A 17,579-nucleotide genomic window follows, 5' to 3' on the forward strand; every position below is an offset into this window, starting at 1 on the left:
CATAAGGTTGCCTAAGGTTGGCGCATTGGTGTGATCTAAGGAGTGGTTAATATTTCATAAAGGGTCATTGACTATGGGCGGTGGTGACCACTCCGACCAGTTAAACCTTGCCTACCTACCAATTAAATAAAAACTAAATGTCCTAAAACTCGCATCGAGTTTAAACGCATACATTCCACGCGCGCTATAAACAACCTTAACTACAATTTTATTCATAGACATTTTTCCGTATTATGACCACTATAATTCAAAGGTATGATATTTATATAACACTAGTGGTTGCCCGCGGTTTCGCTTAGAGGTCGGTCGTTAAGTGTAGGCATAAAAAAAGGTTCGAACTTGATTCATACCAAATTTAATCAAAATCAGTTAAGCGGTTTGGCCGTGAAAGAGCGACAGACAGATGGACAGTTACTTTCGCATTTACAATATTAATATAGATTTAAAACTAGGATATTTATGCACGAGAAACCTCTTTTAAATTTTTTTTTTTTTTAATATGAAATAGTATACATTCGTTCAGTTACAGTGTTTTTATCATTTTTTTTATCTTATACAACAGTGTTACCGCTCTCTAACCGACCAGTAAGTTTTGTCCGCTCTCTAAAATTAATTATTTCTTAAATCGTAGTAATTTGATAAAACCAAATCAATAATCCGTTTTAATTTTCTGCACATCTAAGACTGGAGCTCTTCAAAATGAGACTATAACATTACAAGCAGCCATCGTCCCATAATCACTGGGGCGAAAATAGTCTTAAGCGATTAATATATAAGATATACCGTTACACACATCTTTAAAGGTGAGATGGCCCAGTGGTTAGAATGTATGCGTCTGAACCCATGATTACGAGTTCAAAAGGACGACTTAATTTCTGTGTGTATACATTTCGTGCTCGATGAAAGAAAACATCGTGAGAAAATCTGCATGTGTTTAGTTCAATGTAATTCTGACACATGACTATCTAACCGGGTTACTCCAAAACGGGTTAAATTGTATTACAACATTAACGTATGATAATAACCGTATGAAAAACAGTAACGTGTTTTTTGAGTTTATCGCGTCCAAACAGACGGACAAATGCAATGGGGTTTCTTTGTTTTATAAAGCTATGCGTCCTGGCTTCATACAGATAATAATAATTGAAAATCTCGGCTTTTCTCTACTGTAATATGCGTGTATTATATATGTAAACCTTCCTCTCGAATCACTCTTTCCATTGATGAAAACCGCATCAAAATGCGTTTAGTAGTTTAAAAGATCTAAGCGTAAATACAGTTGGAATCGGCTGAGAGGGACCCCGGATGCGTTATATCGACCTGATACCACATTTTCGCAATGATTTTAATGGGTTTCGAATCCCATATAACCCGGTTTCGAGGGGGTCCGGGTACCTTTCTGAGGAATTATGCAACCCAGCTAGGTAGGTACCAACCCGATATTCAACTCATAAGATATTCTAGCGACAAACAATAATAATTATTGTTGTGTTCCGGTTTGAAGGTTGCACTCTAACAGAGTGTAATTATTAGGCTTATCATTTCATTATTTCTTACTAATGACCACCATCAGGTGATTAGGCACTTGCTCGATTGTGTACGTGAAATAGCTAGGGCAAGTGTTTAGTGACAAATTATTACGTCAACTGTACAAAATAGTAAGGCGGCTTCCATGTTTTTTTATCGGTAGGCGGACGAGCAAATAGGTCACCTGATGGTAAGTTTGCACTACCGCCCATAGACAATGGCGCTGTAAGAAATATTAACCATTCCTTACATCAACAATGCGCCACCAACCTCGGGAACTAAGATGTTATGTCCCTTGTGCCTGTAGTTACACTGGCTCACTCACCCTTCAAACCGGAACACAACAATACTGAGAACTGCTGTTTGGCGGTAGAATATCTGATGAGTGGGTGGTACCCAGACGGGATTGTACAAAGCCGTACCACCAAGAAACGGATATCTGGTCACTAATACTTTCCTGCTTATAAGAAAGTGTCAAAGATCACTTCTCACTTATCAAAGCGTTTAGCATAAAGCGATTTACACTAATGACAATCACTGAGGTCGTGTATTAATATATACTTTTTTTATTTATTAAAATAACTACATTAAACACATATACCTATATAAAAATGAATACATTTGACTTTACCGATTCCATTAATCTTTATTTTAGTTTTCTAGTTATTCCGTAGAAGGTTTTTATGAAAAGAAATATAAGCAGAAAAGTTAAGCAGTTTAGTAACAGACTTGAGTCAAATATTTTTCACTGGCTTAAAAAATACAATACAGCGCAGCGTCTGTTGGGCCTCGATTAAAGTAGGCACACAAAAGCACTTTTGAATTGACATGTTACAATTGCGTTAAATATAAAGCTACCACCGATTCCGAATGTAGATTCTACCGACAAGAACCGGCAAGAAACTCAGTAGTTACTCTATTCTACATTTATACATATCCTGCCTAGAAATCAGTAAATACTAAGTCTACTTTTCTTTATCTTTAACACAATCTCGTATTGAGTAATATGCTTTATTTATAAATTTTTAAAATTACCTTTAAATTTTTTAATAGGCCAAGTTAAAAATAGTTGCTTAGTAATAATAATACCTCAGGAAGAAGTTAACTTTGCGACGTTGGAAGCCATAGGTGTTATTAGTTTACCTTTCCTCCTCTTATCTATCAAATCAAATCAAATCGAATCAAATCAAAATATACTTTATTCAAGTAGGCTTTTACAAGCACTTTTGAATCGTCATTTAACAAACTATTTACAGTAAAGCTACCACCGGTTCCGAATGTATTTACTACCGAGAAGAACCTGCAAGAAACTCAGTAGTCACTCTATTTCAACATTTAAAAATACAGTCACGTTAGTTAAATACAATTATACATGTTTCCAAAATTTCAAATAGATCGGACAACTCTAACGAGACAAAATTCCATGAGATAATTCATAATACTATGAAAATAACTACGTATACTAATTGAGCAATATTGATACATTTGTGTGTGTCAACACATTCAAGTTGCCATAACAACCAATCATTACATTGTATAAAACAAAGTCGCTTACCGCTGTCTGTCCCTATGTACGCTTAGATCTTTAAAATTACACAACTGATTTTGATGCAGTTTTTTTTAATAGATAGATCGATTCAATAGGAAGTTTTCTATGTATAATATATTTATAATTTAGTAGAGAACCACCCGTGCGAAGCCGGAGCGCGTCGCTAGTATTTTGATATATAATGTTAATGTTATTTTAAGCTTGAGAACTTTTTATTTTAATTGTGTTATAGGCAGGTGGACAGTTGATGGTAAATGATCACACACCAAAGACATCGGTTCATAAGATATTTCAACCATTCCTTACAACTCCAATGTGCAACAAACAAGTAGATGTTATGTCCCTTGTGCCTGTAGTAACACTGGCTCACTTACCCTATAAACTGGAGCACAACAATACAAAGTATTGCTGCTTAATGGTAGATTATGTTATGGGTGGCACCTGCCTAGGCTCTCACAAAGCCCTACCAAGAAGGACCGATTTTATAAAAAAATAATTTGACAAATTGTTACCAGTAGAGGTATTCTGTAAGCAGAAACTCGAAACTTTCAGAGAATTATTGTTTTTGCTGGTACAATATCTGGTGAGTGGATGGCACCGTCAAGTAAAATGTCGTCTTAAAGTCCACACAGGCAAAATAGCACAGCTATTTTTCATAGAAGTCATAGAAGCTAAAGAAACCTACCTTTTCATTGATTTTAACAGATGGTTTCACGATATACGGCACAGCAGACATGGGGAACATTGGTGGCATCATCGCCGGCGCGAAAATCACTTTTACAGCTTGATTTTGACAGCAAGACGTTGAAAGCTCGCCGACACAAGACGATTCGTTCGATTTAATTTTGTCCTCACACGCCTCGTGACAGCAACAGTGACGACAGATTTTGACAGGTTTATTTTGACAGATACTAACAGTGTGATTTTGACTGTCGCTTTCGTGGTCCGTTTGTTTGAAATTATTTTTCATTTCAGTCCGATTCGATTCATTTGTGTCTCTTTGTTTTGTAGCGGTTGATTCAGCGAATAGCTTGGGTTTCTTGTTGAAATCTTCTGGTATTTCAAGGAGTGGCGTTTTTCGTTTCAGATCTTTCGGTGTTTCTAGTAAATATTTATTTTGTTTATCGTTTTCTGTCGAATTCGATTTGAAGAATGGATGTACTAGAAGCGTTTTAGTTGGCCTCTTCGAGTTTGAAGCCTCAGCCCCGAGGGGCCCGCTTCTGTTCTTTGAATCCAATTTGATTTTTTAATTAAACTTTCTATAAATTATTATCGAACACAAAACACTATTTCAAACCAAATTAATTACAAAATTAGTTTTAGATTTTCATCAATGAATATTTAACAAAGTTTTTTATTGTTAATAATTTTATTCACAATAATCTCTCCGGAACACCATCACAGTTTAACCATATCACCAATTTAATCTATATTTATTAATTAATAGATTTATGATTCAATGTTATAACTATAAATTCACTAATATTTTACCAAGACCTCGTGGCACACGTAAACAACCTCAACCTTGACCTACGCAAGTTACAAATTTGTTAGTAAACAAACAAACTTCACAAATAACGAATTAATCACGATTTAAACATTTATTTAAACGGATAACACTTTGAAACGATAATAAACTCATTAATAACTCAATTGAATATAATTTTCAGTGATAATATTAATGATATTACTTGATATCTATCAAGGAACAAAGTTGCATACGTCTCAACTGTACGGCGTCTTTGTGATGACTAAATTTAGATCAGTGATAGGAGGGTGAGTGGGCGTGGCGTGGAGGGTCGTGCGTTTAAAACCACGCCCCCTAAATCTAGCCTCTGAATTATTTCAACATTTACAGTCTAGACTTAACAAGATGGCGCTTCCCGCCTACGCATTGCGAGGTTTGAAGATATGATACTAAAAATATGAATTTGTGTTAATGCACTTTTCTATCTGTACACACAAATTCTTAGTATTTTAATGGGCGACCCGCCCCGGCTTCGCACGGGTGCAATACTGATACTAAATATACTAGAGATGTCATTATATACAAATTTCACAGTTTTTCAGTCGTTAGACAATACAAACCGCAATGTTTAAACCCTGCGTTTTAAATCTGTAAGATCTTCGAAAATATTCATTTCAATTACATGCAGTAGAGGGCCATATTGATCTATACTAAATTCACAGTGTATTTAAGGTACTTAATTGGATAAGGACTAATGCTGTATCGCTTAAAATCGCTTCGAAAATAAGCCATTATTTCTCCTAATAAGTAAAAGATAAAAAATGGTTATTGTGAGTTATCCCTAAGAAATAGACATATACCTTCACGGCCTTTTTTGTAGGCCTTATTAAGGTGTACAATACTGTAGTACATTATTTTGATCTATCTCTTAGGGTTCAGCCAGCGTTTGCAATGTAAGCGCAAAAAATGTATTTATTTACGACATCACTTTGGAAACCTCTAAAATTATCAGTGTTTCTCTACTATATTGTGCATGTATTATACATATAAACCTTCCTCTTGAATCAATCTATCTAATAAAAAAATCAAAATACGTTACGTAGTTTTAAAGATCTAAGCATACACAGGGACAGACAGCGGAAAGTGACTTTGTTTTATACTACGTTATTATTAAATAATGTTTTATTATAAAATGTCTGTTTTTGTGACATTGCTGAGTAGAGACCAATAATGTCATAGAGCTCCGTAACCGTAGCCGAAACCTTCGGCTCTACGAATCAAAAATCAATTCGAAACCGTAAATCGTTTAAAAAATGTTTATCATAATGTTTGCATAGCCTTATACTTATGAGATAATTGTTTTTTTTTGTGATTAATCCATTCCACGCGGACAAGTTTATACAGTAACTATTTTTAATTCATATTTTTAATTCATATTATAAGCACTTAATGTTATCAATTCTTATGTTAATAAATATACCTTACTCGTAAAAAAACAAAAAACCAAATATATAATAATAGCCTACGGCGATTAATTCTTTAACAAATCTCTTTTTGTTTTTCGGTGTATTTAGTTAGTTTATGTAGTGTGTCATTTGTTTATTTTTAATTTATTATATCAATTTAATTTTCACTTTGTATAACAAATGTTGGAAAGAGTAAGTGAGTATCTTACCGATGCTCCTCGATAGAATCTGCATTCCGAACCGGTTATGTTAAAACTGCTAATAAAATCTCACTTGAATAAAGTACGTTTTTACTTAGAATAGATGAGAGTATATAAATCTACTTTACAAAAAAATAAAATAAAATAACAACTTGTTTATGGTACTGCTGATCTTCTCTCCCTTTCAATAACGTTTGGAGCTTACTCCACCACGGTGCTGCAACCACATGCAGGTTTCCTTACATAGTTTTCCTTCACCGCCAAGCATTAGATGAATTCTATACATCTTTTTGAACTCGGCATCATCAGTCAAGATCGTCGGGAAACTTCTAGCACAGTGGTACATAGTATTCGAGGTTAATTTGAATAAAAAAAAAATCCGTTTAAAAAGAGGGTGCCATTTAAAACGTAAAACAATAGCTTCGTTAGAACTGTGTTGATTTTACAGGAAGGCAGACTGTCTACGGAATAATAATGACATTCATTTGATTTAGAAAACGGTTTATTTCGATTTTCTCGAGTTTTTGTCTTGAGGAAATTTTATTTTAATGACGTAAATGATTGTCAATACTTCAATTATAGCTTGTATTATTGAAAAATTAAAAGCGAATTTCAAGAACACTTTGATAAATAAAGCATGTTACTCAATACGAGATTTGATTGCCTGTGTTATATTTTTTATAGAGACTTAGTGCATAATGTCATGATATTTTAAGAATAATTTCCATTTCCTTATAACTCTATTATATTTTAAGGTTCTAAGACAAAAGAAAGATGAAACACAAATATTTATTTAACCATTATAATAGCCAGAGCCGGGCCGTAAGTTTGGGGGGCCCTGGGCTAACACTACTTAGGGGCCCACCTAAGACATATCTGAACGTAGACTTGAATTAATTGCAAATCATACAATCTGTTTAATTTAATAAAGTTATGGATTCTTTCGCGTTATCGTCTATTTTTGACTTTGACTAGACTTAGCCGGGGGCCCCTTGAATCCACGGGGCCCTGGGCAGAAGCCCAAAAAGCCATATGGTAGAATCGGCCCTGATAATAGCTGTAGTAATCGTAATATTGTATTAATTAATATTTACATTAACACAAATTACCTTAATACTAACTTTGTATCTTGATAATTGCAAAAAAAGCACAATTCATATATCATCAATAATTTAACAAGCAATAACAATAATGCTTTATCACGAAATTATACCATACCTTAAATGTTAACACGTTGCTGCTCCAGGAAGAGCAAGGAGTGAAATCGTTCTGTACCGATCTTCTATCAGTTAAATAAGCCTCACTACGAATCACATAATTCACAATATTGAACAGAAAAGTCAAATCAGCCTCTTATTTAATATCAATGTTATCAATACATTTAAAAAATAATATAAATTTAATTATTATTATTATTACAGAATAGATTAAAACATACATAACGTAAACCTTTTTTGTAATCATTTAATTTTATTTATATCCAGTACAAGTTAGCTTGATCTTTTTGTCAGACGGGCTAGTGATGAGAAACAGAAAATATATCATATACAACCAGTCAATGGAACGATGGAATGCGTAATTCAAATTAGAATTCAATGTTTTTTTACTTATTTTTCTGAAAAGAGTTATACCAGCTAAAGAGACCCCAACCAAAAGGACCCCCGTTCGTAACAATAACTTAACAATAATCTTTAATAAGGATTTTTGTAATCGATATTTGTTGCAGTTACTTCCTGTTATTCGCGTCCCTACCGTCCGACCGATGTAACTTCGTACAAGCGTCGATTATTTTCAGTGTTTCTATTTAAATTTTACTTTGAATCTATATATAAAATAGAAAAAGTCTTAAAATTTTCGGATAACGCTTGAATCTTTTGTATTATATGTATTTTTTTTAAATGTTTTTACAATTTTTAAAATCATCAAATTAAGAAAATAATATGTTCGTCATTGCAAAGTTATGTCGATCAGGAAAATGTACATCTGTCAAAAAGATCAAGCTAACTTGTACAGGGTATAATAATTTCTTACTTAATCTGTCATCTGCGAGAGATCGCTTCGTAGCGATAAGGTCGTCAAAATTGTACGCTTCTTTTGTTTGGGATGTATCCGTGTTTTATTTATTTATTTTATTATTATTTTTATCTTTGTTGTCTATGTAATAAAATTGGAGTGTCTGTTTGTAACATTAAAATAACCGCGTTTTACTAAATGCATATATATACACGGTACATATACCTAAATAAAATTTTTTACAATTTTTATCTGTCTGTCTGTTTGTTCCGTCTCTGGAACGGCTGGACCGATTTTGACGGGACTTTCACTGGCAGATAGCTGATGTAATAAGGAGTAACTTAGACTTTTATTTTAGAATTATATGTAAAATAATAATAAAGTCACGCTTTTTTATTAAATTCAAAGGCGCACGAAGTCGCGGGCACAGCTAGTATACAATAAAGTATGCTGTAAAGATTTATAGTCAAGATGAAAAAAGTGTGGACTTAGTACTTGGTTATTTGACAGTATATATAAAACTTTAACTAATGAGTTTCTTGCCGGTTCTTGTCGGTAGAATCTGCTTTCCGAACCAGTGGTAGCTTTACATTTATTTCAATTGTAACATGACAATTCAAATTTGTTTTTATGTACATATTCGAATAAAGAATATTTTGATTTTGATTTTCACGCGTGAGAAACGAAGTGATTTCTTACATTGGTTACGGTGAAGTTTTTTCGAAAGTTTCAATTGACTTTGCTTATTAGTTATCGCCCGCGGTTTCAATAGCGTCTTAAGGGTTGTAGTTCAAGCTTGATATATACGTACAAAATTTTATCAATTAAGGTTGGGTGGTTTTTCCTTGAAAGATAAACAGACTGACCGACAGACAGAGCATTCTTACATTTATATTATTAGTATAGCAGTAAAGACTAACCGTGAAATAACCAAAGAATTGTTTTAAGTATTACAGATTTTTGGTTAAATGAGAAATGCATCTCTAGGATAATATGCATATTTGGAATTTCGGAACTGACGAACTCGTCTCGAACCCCAGTCATGCTGTTACAACATATAAATACAGCTATTGGAGCAACAAAATTACTTACCGGTGGTAGGTAGTACTCCATTGACTCCTATCCTAGAAAGTTTTAACAGTTTATAACAGCATCATTACACGAACACAAAATAAAGTAATACCGCGTCTTTGGTGCATAATGCAAACTTTGGGTATATTTGGTGCGAGAACTTGTTATATCTAGACTTTCTTCAAATAAATAATAACTTAAATAAATAAATATTGGACAACATCACATACATTACTCTGATCTCGATGTAAGTAGCTAAAGCACTTGTGTTATGGAAAATCAGAAGTAACGACGGTACCAAAAACACCCAGACCCAAGGCAACATAGAAAACTGATGAACTTTTTCTACATCGACTCGGCCGGGAATCGAACCCGGGACCTCGGAGTGACGTACCCATGAAAACCGGTGTACACACTACTCGACCACGGAGGTCGTCAAATAAATAATATCCCCAGCAACTAAACCCCGGTCTTCAACGCTGCCGAGTCGAAACCTATTGTTATAACTTGGAACCGAACCATCGAATTCGTCAGTTACGTCCACCATTTAATCCTAAGATTACCCGAGCCTTGTAATTATAACGCGTAAATTGAGTTTAAGCCTAATTTAAATTGCATTTACAGCTTACGACACGACACGACGACGATTAAGTTATTTACTTCACGTCACTTGGTGGTAGAGCTTAGTCTCCGTCTGGATAGGTACCATCCACTCATCAGATAATCCACCGCCAAACAGTATTACTTAAGCGTTAATTGCGCAAGGGTTTACAAGCCGCATAGCGATGTTAAAAGTCGCAGATGCAATCCTTAACCCTTGGGCAATTGTCGTCCCCACTCCTAGCACAAGCTTTAAGATTAATTGGAGACGCAAATAGGAATTATTAGTATTTCCTTAAAATGAGACAATTAAACTATTCGTCAGTCAGAATGAGAGAGAAGGAGCCTGCCTAGGAAGGAAGACAGGGAATCAGACTGGCGCCGCAACGCGTTACGTAACAAAGCGGCTTACCCTCCCATAAGAAGTTATCACTTCAAAGACTTCAAAGACACTTCAAAGGTAAAACTTACCTTCAAGTAGCTAGTCCGCCTACCTACGCAATACATGTATAAATGTCCCACTACTGGGCTAAGGCCTCCTCTCCCTTTGAGGAGAAGGTTTGGAACATATACCACCACGCTGCTCCAATGCCGGTTGGTGGATATACATGTGGCAGAATTTCGTTGAAATTAGACATATATATACTTGGTGGTAGGGCTTTGTGCAAGCCCGTCTGGTTAGGTACCACCCACTCATCAGATATTCTACCGCCAAATAACAGTACTCTGTATTGTTGTGTTCCGGTTAGAAGGGTGAGTGAGCCAGTGTAATCACAGGCACAAGGGACATAACATCTTAGTTCTCGAGGTTGGTGGCGCATAGGTGATGTAAGGAATGGTTAATATTTCTTACAGCGCCGTTGTATATGTGCGGTGGTAACCACTTACCATCAGGTGGCCCACATGCTCGTCCGCCAACCAATGGTTTCCTCGCGATGTTTTCCTTCACCGCCGAGCACGAGATGAATTATAAACACAAATTAAGCACATTAAAATCCAATTAAGAAGCACGCATTCTAACCGCTGGGCCATCTCGGCTCGTCTACGAATTTGTCAAAATCTGATATTTGTCGTTGTCGTGTCGTGAGGTCTAAACGATCCCCCAGGACTGAAACCCCGTTCCAGTCCGGTGCCATTTATCTGATAGTAGGGTACAAATGACCCGCCGTCTCTATTATGGTATTTCACAAGGGTTGAGGCAAATCTAAGTTTATGTCTTGGGGCGTCTTTTTATGTTACCCTTAACATACACATTTATTGTTTAATAAAATATACTTTATTCAAGTAGGCAATTTTGAATCGTCATGTTTGTAATTCAACGTTCGCTGAGGGTGGCGATTATAATCTAAAACACTGTATTGACTATCAATAGTTTATTTTTCAATTAAAACATACAGAATCACAATTGCGGCGCATTCGCCTTGCCGCTCCATCTTTGGCCTTGATTTTGATGCATCTTAGTGTATAGCAGAAGGAATATGTCTTCTCATGTCAATAACCACGAATTTTCAATAGTTGGCCTTCAAAGGAGCGTGGCCTTCCATGGTCCACCCACCTTATAACAGAATAATTTTTTTCTTGTCATTTTAAAGGTTTTTCGCATGGACAGTTCTATGTAGCCTGTTCGGGATTGAGCTCTGCGAGCAGTCTGTTGGTTCGCGAAAGTCGAACCAGAAATGTGATTTACAAAGAGGTCTTAAATTAACGTAATATTTTAAATTAATGTGTAAATATATTCAACTTCCAAGCGAGCAAAGCCGCAGGCGACAGCTATTACAATATAAATTAACATTCAACAAATTAAAAGTTGAAAATATACGTTTTCCTACCGACGACTGCGAAACGAGTGAACATCATATATACTTGCTAGAACTGCTCTCGCACTACACATACGAAATGCAGTATTTTGTTTTCATCCGAATGACTGTACAAACAACAGAACAACTTTAAAATATTTTCAACATTTAATGTCCATTTAGTACTATATACATAAAAGATTTAAAAGTTTAATATACTGTACCAATAATGACCGCGTGGAATGGTGGCAATACCAGTGCCTGATTAACAACGTAACAAGAGTAACAATTGCTACGGGCCCCGCTCGAAAGGGGGCCTCACATGTTTAATCCCACTCATCTCTGCCTGAGCGTAATTTTTTTTAATATTTTTTGTAGTACCATCGGCTTTACTTAACAATATATTTCCAACAATACAAACAGTAGCATTGATCACTTTGATAAAATCAGTGATAATCATTGTATGTGCACAAGAAGTAAGGATAAGCTTATAGCGCCAAGTTTCCGACTCCGCAAAGTCAATAAATCATTCTTGGAGCAAGGTATCCGTTTCTATAATAAAATTCCGCAGACAATTTTAACTTTGCCGTTTCATAAATTCAAAACATTTGTAAAAAAATACAGTGGTAAAGAATACATATTATTCAATACAAGATTATATTGATGATAAAAAAGCGTGGAATTAATGCTTGTTAAATTCCAGACAGGATATATAACATACACATATAATTGTATTTAACTAACAAAACTTTGTATTTCTAATGTTGAAAAAGAGTAACTACTGAGTTTCTTGCCGGTTCTTCGCGGTAGAATATACATTCCGAAACGGTGGTATCTTCACTTAATATAGTTTTTTGAATGACAATTCAAAAGGGCTTGTAAAAGCCTACTTGAATAAAGTATATTTTTAGACTCTTAATTGCTTAGTATTGATGTTTTTTTCCACTTTAAACTTAAGAACCCATAGCAGATCAAGCGCTCTTTGAAGAATTTGCTTGAATTATTAGTAACATAGCAAGATACGTATACAAAGAACACGACACACACACACAAATGTATTTTTTTTGTATAATTTAATTGTTTAAGATAATAATAATGTATTTTTACTTCAACACTTTGACCAAGAAACATAAATTCGCCAAACTTTGCTTGATAAATCAGTGAGAAGGGTAAATTGAACAATAGGGCGAGTCTGTCTTTGATGCGCTTTGATTTAGATGGGGGTATTTTATCTCGCTTAAACTTGCTCCCTTACGCTGTCTTCTCTTGTGTCTACGTCACGGGATTCCAGGTTCGAACCCTGGGTCGGGCTAAGCAAAATTAGTTTTCTTGTACTTTGAGGTATCTTTTATATAATTTGTATTTATTTTTACTACCAGATGACACCACAATATGAGTTTTAGGACCTTTACTCCTTTTTGAATGTAATGTGGTATTCGTGTCAAATATAAATATATAAATTTCAAAATTCAATTTGAATGAGGAAATGGGAGGCAGGGCGTCCTCTCTTATTGAGCGTTTACGTCGCGAAAGCAGTAATTTTAATTTTAGAGATATCGTGTTGAGTCAGTTTCCACATATAACTTTTGTACTTAGGTATCCATGACTGCATTTCCAAGTTTAAAATCTAAACTAAACGTATGGTATTTAGATGATGGAACTGTGGGAAGTAAAGTGGATGACATTATTGAAGATCTGATTAAAATTAAACAACAATTTGATAATGTTTTTGCCAATGACTTTTTTTAAATATTCGACAACATCACATACATTACTCTGATCCCAATTTAAGTAGCTAAAGCACTCGTGTTATGGAAAATCAGAAGTAACGACGGCAGTGGTGCCGTCGATCGATGCCGTGGTCTTGGGTCTGGGTGTTTGTGGAAACACCCAGACCCAAGACAACATAGAAAACTAATGAACTTTTTCTACATCGACTCGGCCGGGAATCGAACCCGGGATCTCGGAGTGGCGTACCCATGAAAACCGGTGTACACACTACTCGACAACGGAGGTCATCATCGTCTGATTAAGGTTAAAGAACAATTTGATAATGTTTATGCCAATGACTTTTTATGCTGTCTCTACTGACGCTGACAACTTACGCTCACTTCTACTGATTTCTGAACGTTAAACAATTCTTTGAAATAAAATTCCTATAAAAATTGCAAAGCTACCGGACTATTTAAATGTATCAACGTAATTCATTTATTCAATAAGTAATACGACTTATTTGTCAATGTTTTTTGACATTGAAGAGTTGCCCCAACTACTTTGGAGATCGCCAGAATACTGCTTGTAGCCGGACGCTTGTAAACTTAGACGGAGTTAACGTCACGTATTAATTGAACGTAACATACATAAACATTATATTTTACGATTTATTTATTATTATTTTTTACCAGCGCGACAACTTTCCAAGACTGCAACTACAGTCAAATAAAAGTTAGTAGAAAACGTATTTCCTGGTTTTAAAGCAAAGCTCATTGCAGTGTAGGTCTTAATTTGGTATTAAATACGGACGGACGCAGGGGCGGACCTAAGTTTAGGGGGGGGCTAACACTAATTACCCACCTAAGACATATCTGAACGTAGACTTGAATTAAATTAATTGAATGGGTTTGATTCATTGCAGGACTCGCAGGACTGCAAACCATACGATCTGTTTAATTTAATAAAGTTATCGTCTATTTTGACTTGTCTTATTGACTTTGACTTGACTTAGCTGGGACCCCCTTAAATCCATGAGGCCCTGGGCTGAGGCCCAAAAAGCCATATGGTAGATCCGGCCCGGGATGGACGGACTTGGATTCGATATAATAGAACGTGATCTTGTTTTATTCTAGGCAGAATTTTGAAAGGTGTTCCATATACGACGCTGTGATAAAATAATACCTCGAATAGGTTTTACTTTGGATCGAATATGTCAGTTGTATACAAATGACGACCTCCGTGGTCGAGTAGTGTATACACCGGTTTTCATGGGTACGGAACTCCGAGGTCCCTGGTTCGATTCCCCCGGCCGAGTCGATGTAGAAAAAGTTCATTAGTTTTCTATGTTGTTTTGGGTCTGGGTGTATGTGGTACCGTCGTTACTTCTGATTTTCCATCAAAGTACTCGAGTGCTTTTGCTACTGCTTACATTGGGATCAGAGTAATGTATGTGATGTTGTCCGATGTTTATTTATTAAAAAAAAACATATTTATGACAAAGGAATAGCACGAAACACAAATATTACAAAACGACTGTTAAAAAAATTCATGTTTTCAGAGTTATGTAAGGTGAGGCGAGGTGAGGTGAGGAGGGGGATTTTGACAGTTGTCAAACTATATTTAAATTGTGCTATTGTTAGCAGAGGTAGCATAGAGTACGTCATGTCACAAAAGGACACCGCAGAGCGTGAGCTCGAGGAGATTGCCTCCGCTGAAACTTTCCCGCTCCACGGAAGATTACTTGGTGGCAGGGCTTTGTGGAAACTCGTCTAGATAGGTACCATCCACTCACCATATAATCTACCACCAAACATGAATACTTAATATTGTTATTTCGGTTTCAAGAGTGAATCGGTCAGTGTAACCACAGGCACTAAGGACATAACACCTTAATTCCCACGGTCGGAGGCGCAATTTGCTTTCTATGATATAAAAAAGGCAATAAAACAATGACATAGTAAAAGTATCGTTTAATTCGAATGCAGATTACAAATGACATTACCATCATAAACACAGATTAAAAATAAACATCACTTAACAATTACATAATACTATTTATAGGAATCGACGAATAAAACTTATTAAGTAAACGAGTCACGTTCACTTCGAAATTGATTGTTATGAAAATAAATTAACGTTCGAGAATAATTAAATTACAAGCAACAAAAATTTCATTAAAACAATAACAGGATAAGAGTTTAAATAACAAAATAGACAGAAATAGGAAGAGGGGGAAAGGCCTGGGGGGGGATATAACGCTTTATCCTTACGTGACGACTTCTGCGAGTTCAATCTACTGTAAGCCGCGTATAACTTTTAAAATAATTGTTAATATACTTAAACCTTAAGAGAAAAGCCAAAAACATAGATTAAACATTTGACAGCAAATTGTTTAATCTATGATATTCACTATGGATTTGCGAAAAAATGGCATTTCGAACGTCGACGAAACTTTTACCGGAATTTTGGAAGTAAATTGAAACTGTATATAAGTAGTTAAGTGTAATAGTGTTGTATTATAAATAGAGATAAATTAATCATAAAACTCTTAGTAGTGTACAATATATAATATGAAATACGTAAATTGAATGTTTGTTTATCATTTTTCCTACTTGCATTGGAATAGGCTATAGACTATTCCGATAAATATAATAATTGTAATATCAGATTAATATTGTAACGACGAAGTTCGAACCGTCGCAGAACCGTCTTCCTGCAAATATTGTGCATACCTATAAATTTCATACGACTAAATATTTATAATTCATACTTTGTAAGTAATTACTCATGAATTAATCGTTGTAATGCATTGTATTAAAATATAACTTCGTTCCAATAAAGAATAAACACACTTTTGTTAATAAACATTGTAAAATAAGATTTTCAATTCAATTCGATTCTTAGTTCTTAGCTTTTAGTTGTGCCACAGGGCACAGATAATTTCGCCAATGTCACGTAGGATGGAGAAGACACGAATGAGATTGATCGGTATGGTTGAGATAACAAACTCAATTAAATTTTAAAGCCAAGTATAGTAGTAGTAATTTCCTTATTAATAAAATAAGATTTTTAATCTTTAAACACAAGACATGACAGATACACAAATATACATCTCCCCTCTATCTATTATATGATGAGTAAGCGAGATGGAAATATACGGTGTCTATTTGACACTCAACTTGACAGTTAACTGTCGGTTTAGTGAGCGACTTCATCTTGTAATAACCACTCTCATTTTTTTTTTCTAATGTGCCTAAGGAAGTATAACTTGCCTGCCGACCAACCTTTTAAAGTCCAGCAAAGCCGCGGACGACCACTAGTCAATAACGAAAGATACATCACAATCTTATTACATTTGCAAAGACACGTACTCGTATATAGTGTACATGGTGGCCATTGAAATCATTTATATTTTAATGAATTCATTGTCTCTGTTAATAAAATATACTAACTTTAATTATAATCAGGGCCGGATCTACCATATGGCTCTTTGGGCTTCAGCCCAGGGCAGCGTGGATTCAAGTGGGCCCCAGCTAAGTCAAAAATAGACAATAATGCCAAATAATCCATAACTCTATTAAATTAAACAGATCGTTTGGTTTGCCGTCATGCGAGTCCTGCAATTAATCAAAACCATTCAATTAATTTAATTCAAGTCTACGTTCAGATATGTCTTAGGTGGGCCCCTAATTAGTGTTATTAGTGACCCCCTCCCCCCAAACTTAGGTCCGGCCCTGATTATAATGATAATATACAACGGAGTACACGCGCACTGGAGACACCAGAGAACCGACGTGGAGGCGTGACGGTACGAGAGAGCGTCGTGACGTCTGACGTCACAGCGTACGAGTCGGTCTCATCCCTAAACGTCCGTACTTGTTTCACATTAAGAAACGTTACCACGTGTAACGTAACGTTGCAATCTCATCGCTACCTAAATAAACTTCACAATAATACATTATAGATTAGCTGCACTTTATTAAATAATTTAAATATGATAAATTTATAATCTACAGTTTTATATAAGTCTGTTCGTTCGTTTAAACGCGTTAATATAAAGATACACGTATTCTATTTAAAAAAAAAAAAAAACCTTACGAAATGGTTGGAACGAAGTCCGCATATTATACCTTAAAACCACAGGAGATCCATCTATAATCACGATTCTATTGTAAC

The 17,579-nt window shown here is 35.2% G+C and overlaps 1 protein-coding gene across 1 annotated transcript in view; it reads left to right on the forward strand.

The window, feature by feature from the left end:
* Positions 1-17,579, forward strand: part of LOC113392148 (zinc finger protein 175-like) — a 479,450-nt gene that overhangs the window by 370,352 nt on the left and 91,519 nt on the right. The gene's annotated exons all lie outside the window — the stretch shown is intronic.

This window comes from Vanessa tameamea, chromosome 31 (genome assembly GCF_037043105.1).
Source record: "Vanessa tameamea isolate UH-Manoa-2023 chromosome 31, ilVanTame1 primary haplotype, whole genome shotgun sequence".
NCBI classification, from domain to species: Eukaryota; Metazoa; Arthropoda; class Insecta; order Lepidoptera; family Nymphalidae; genus Vanessa; species Vanessa tameamea.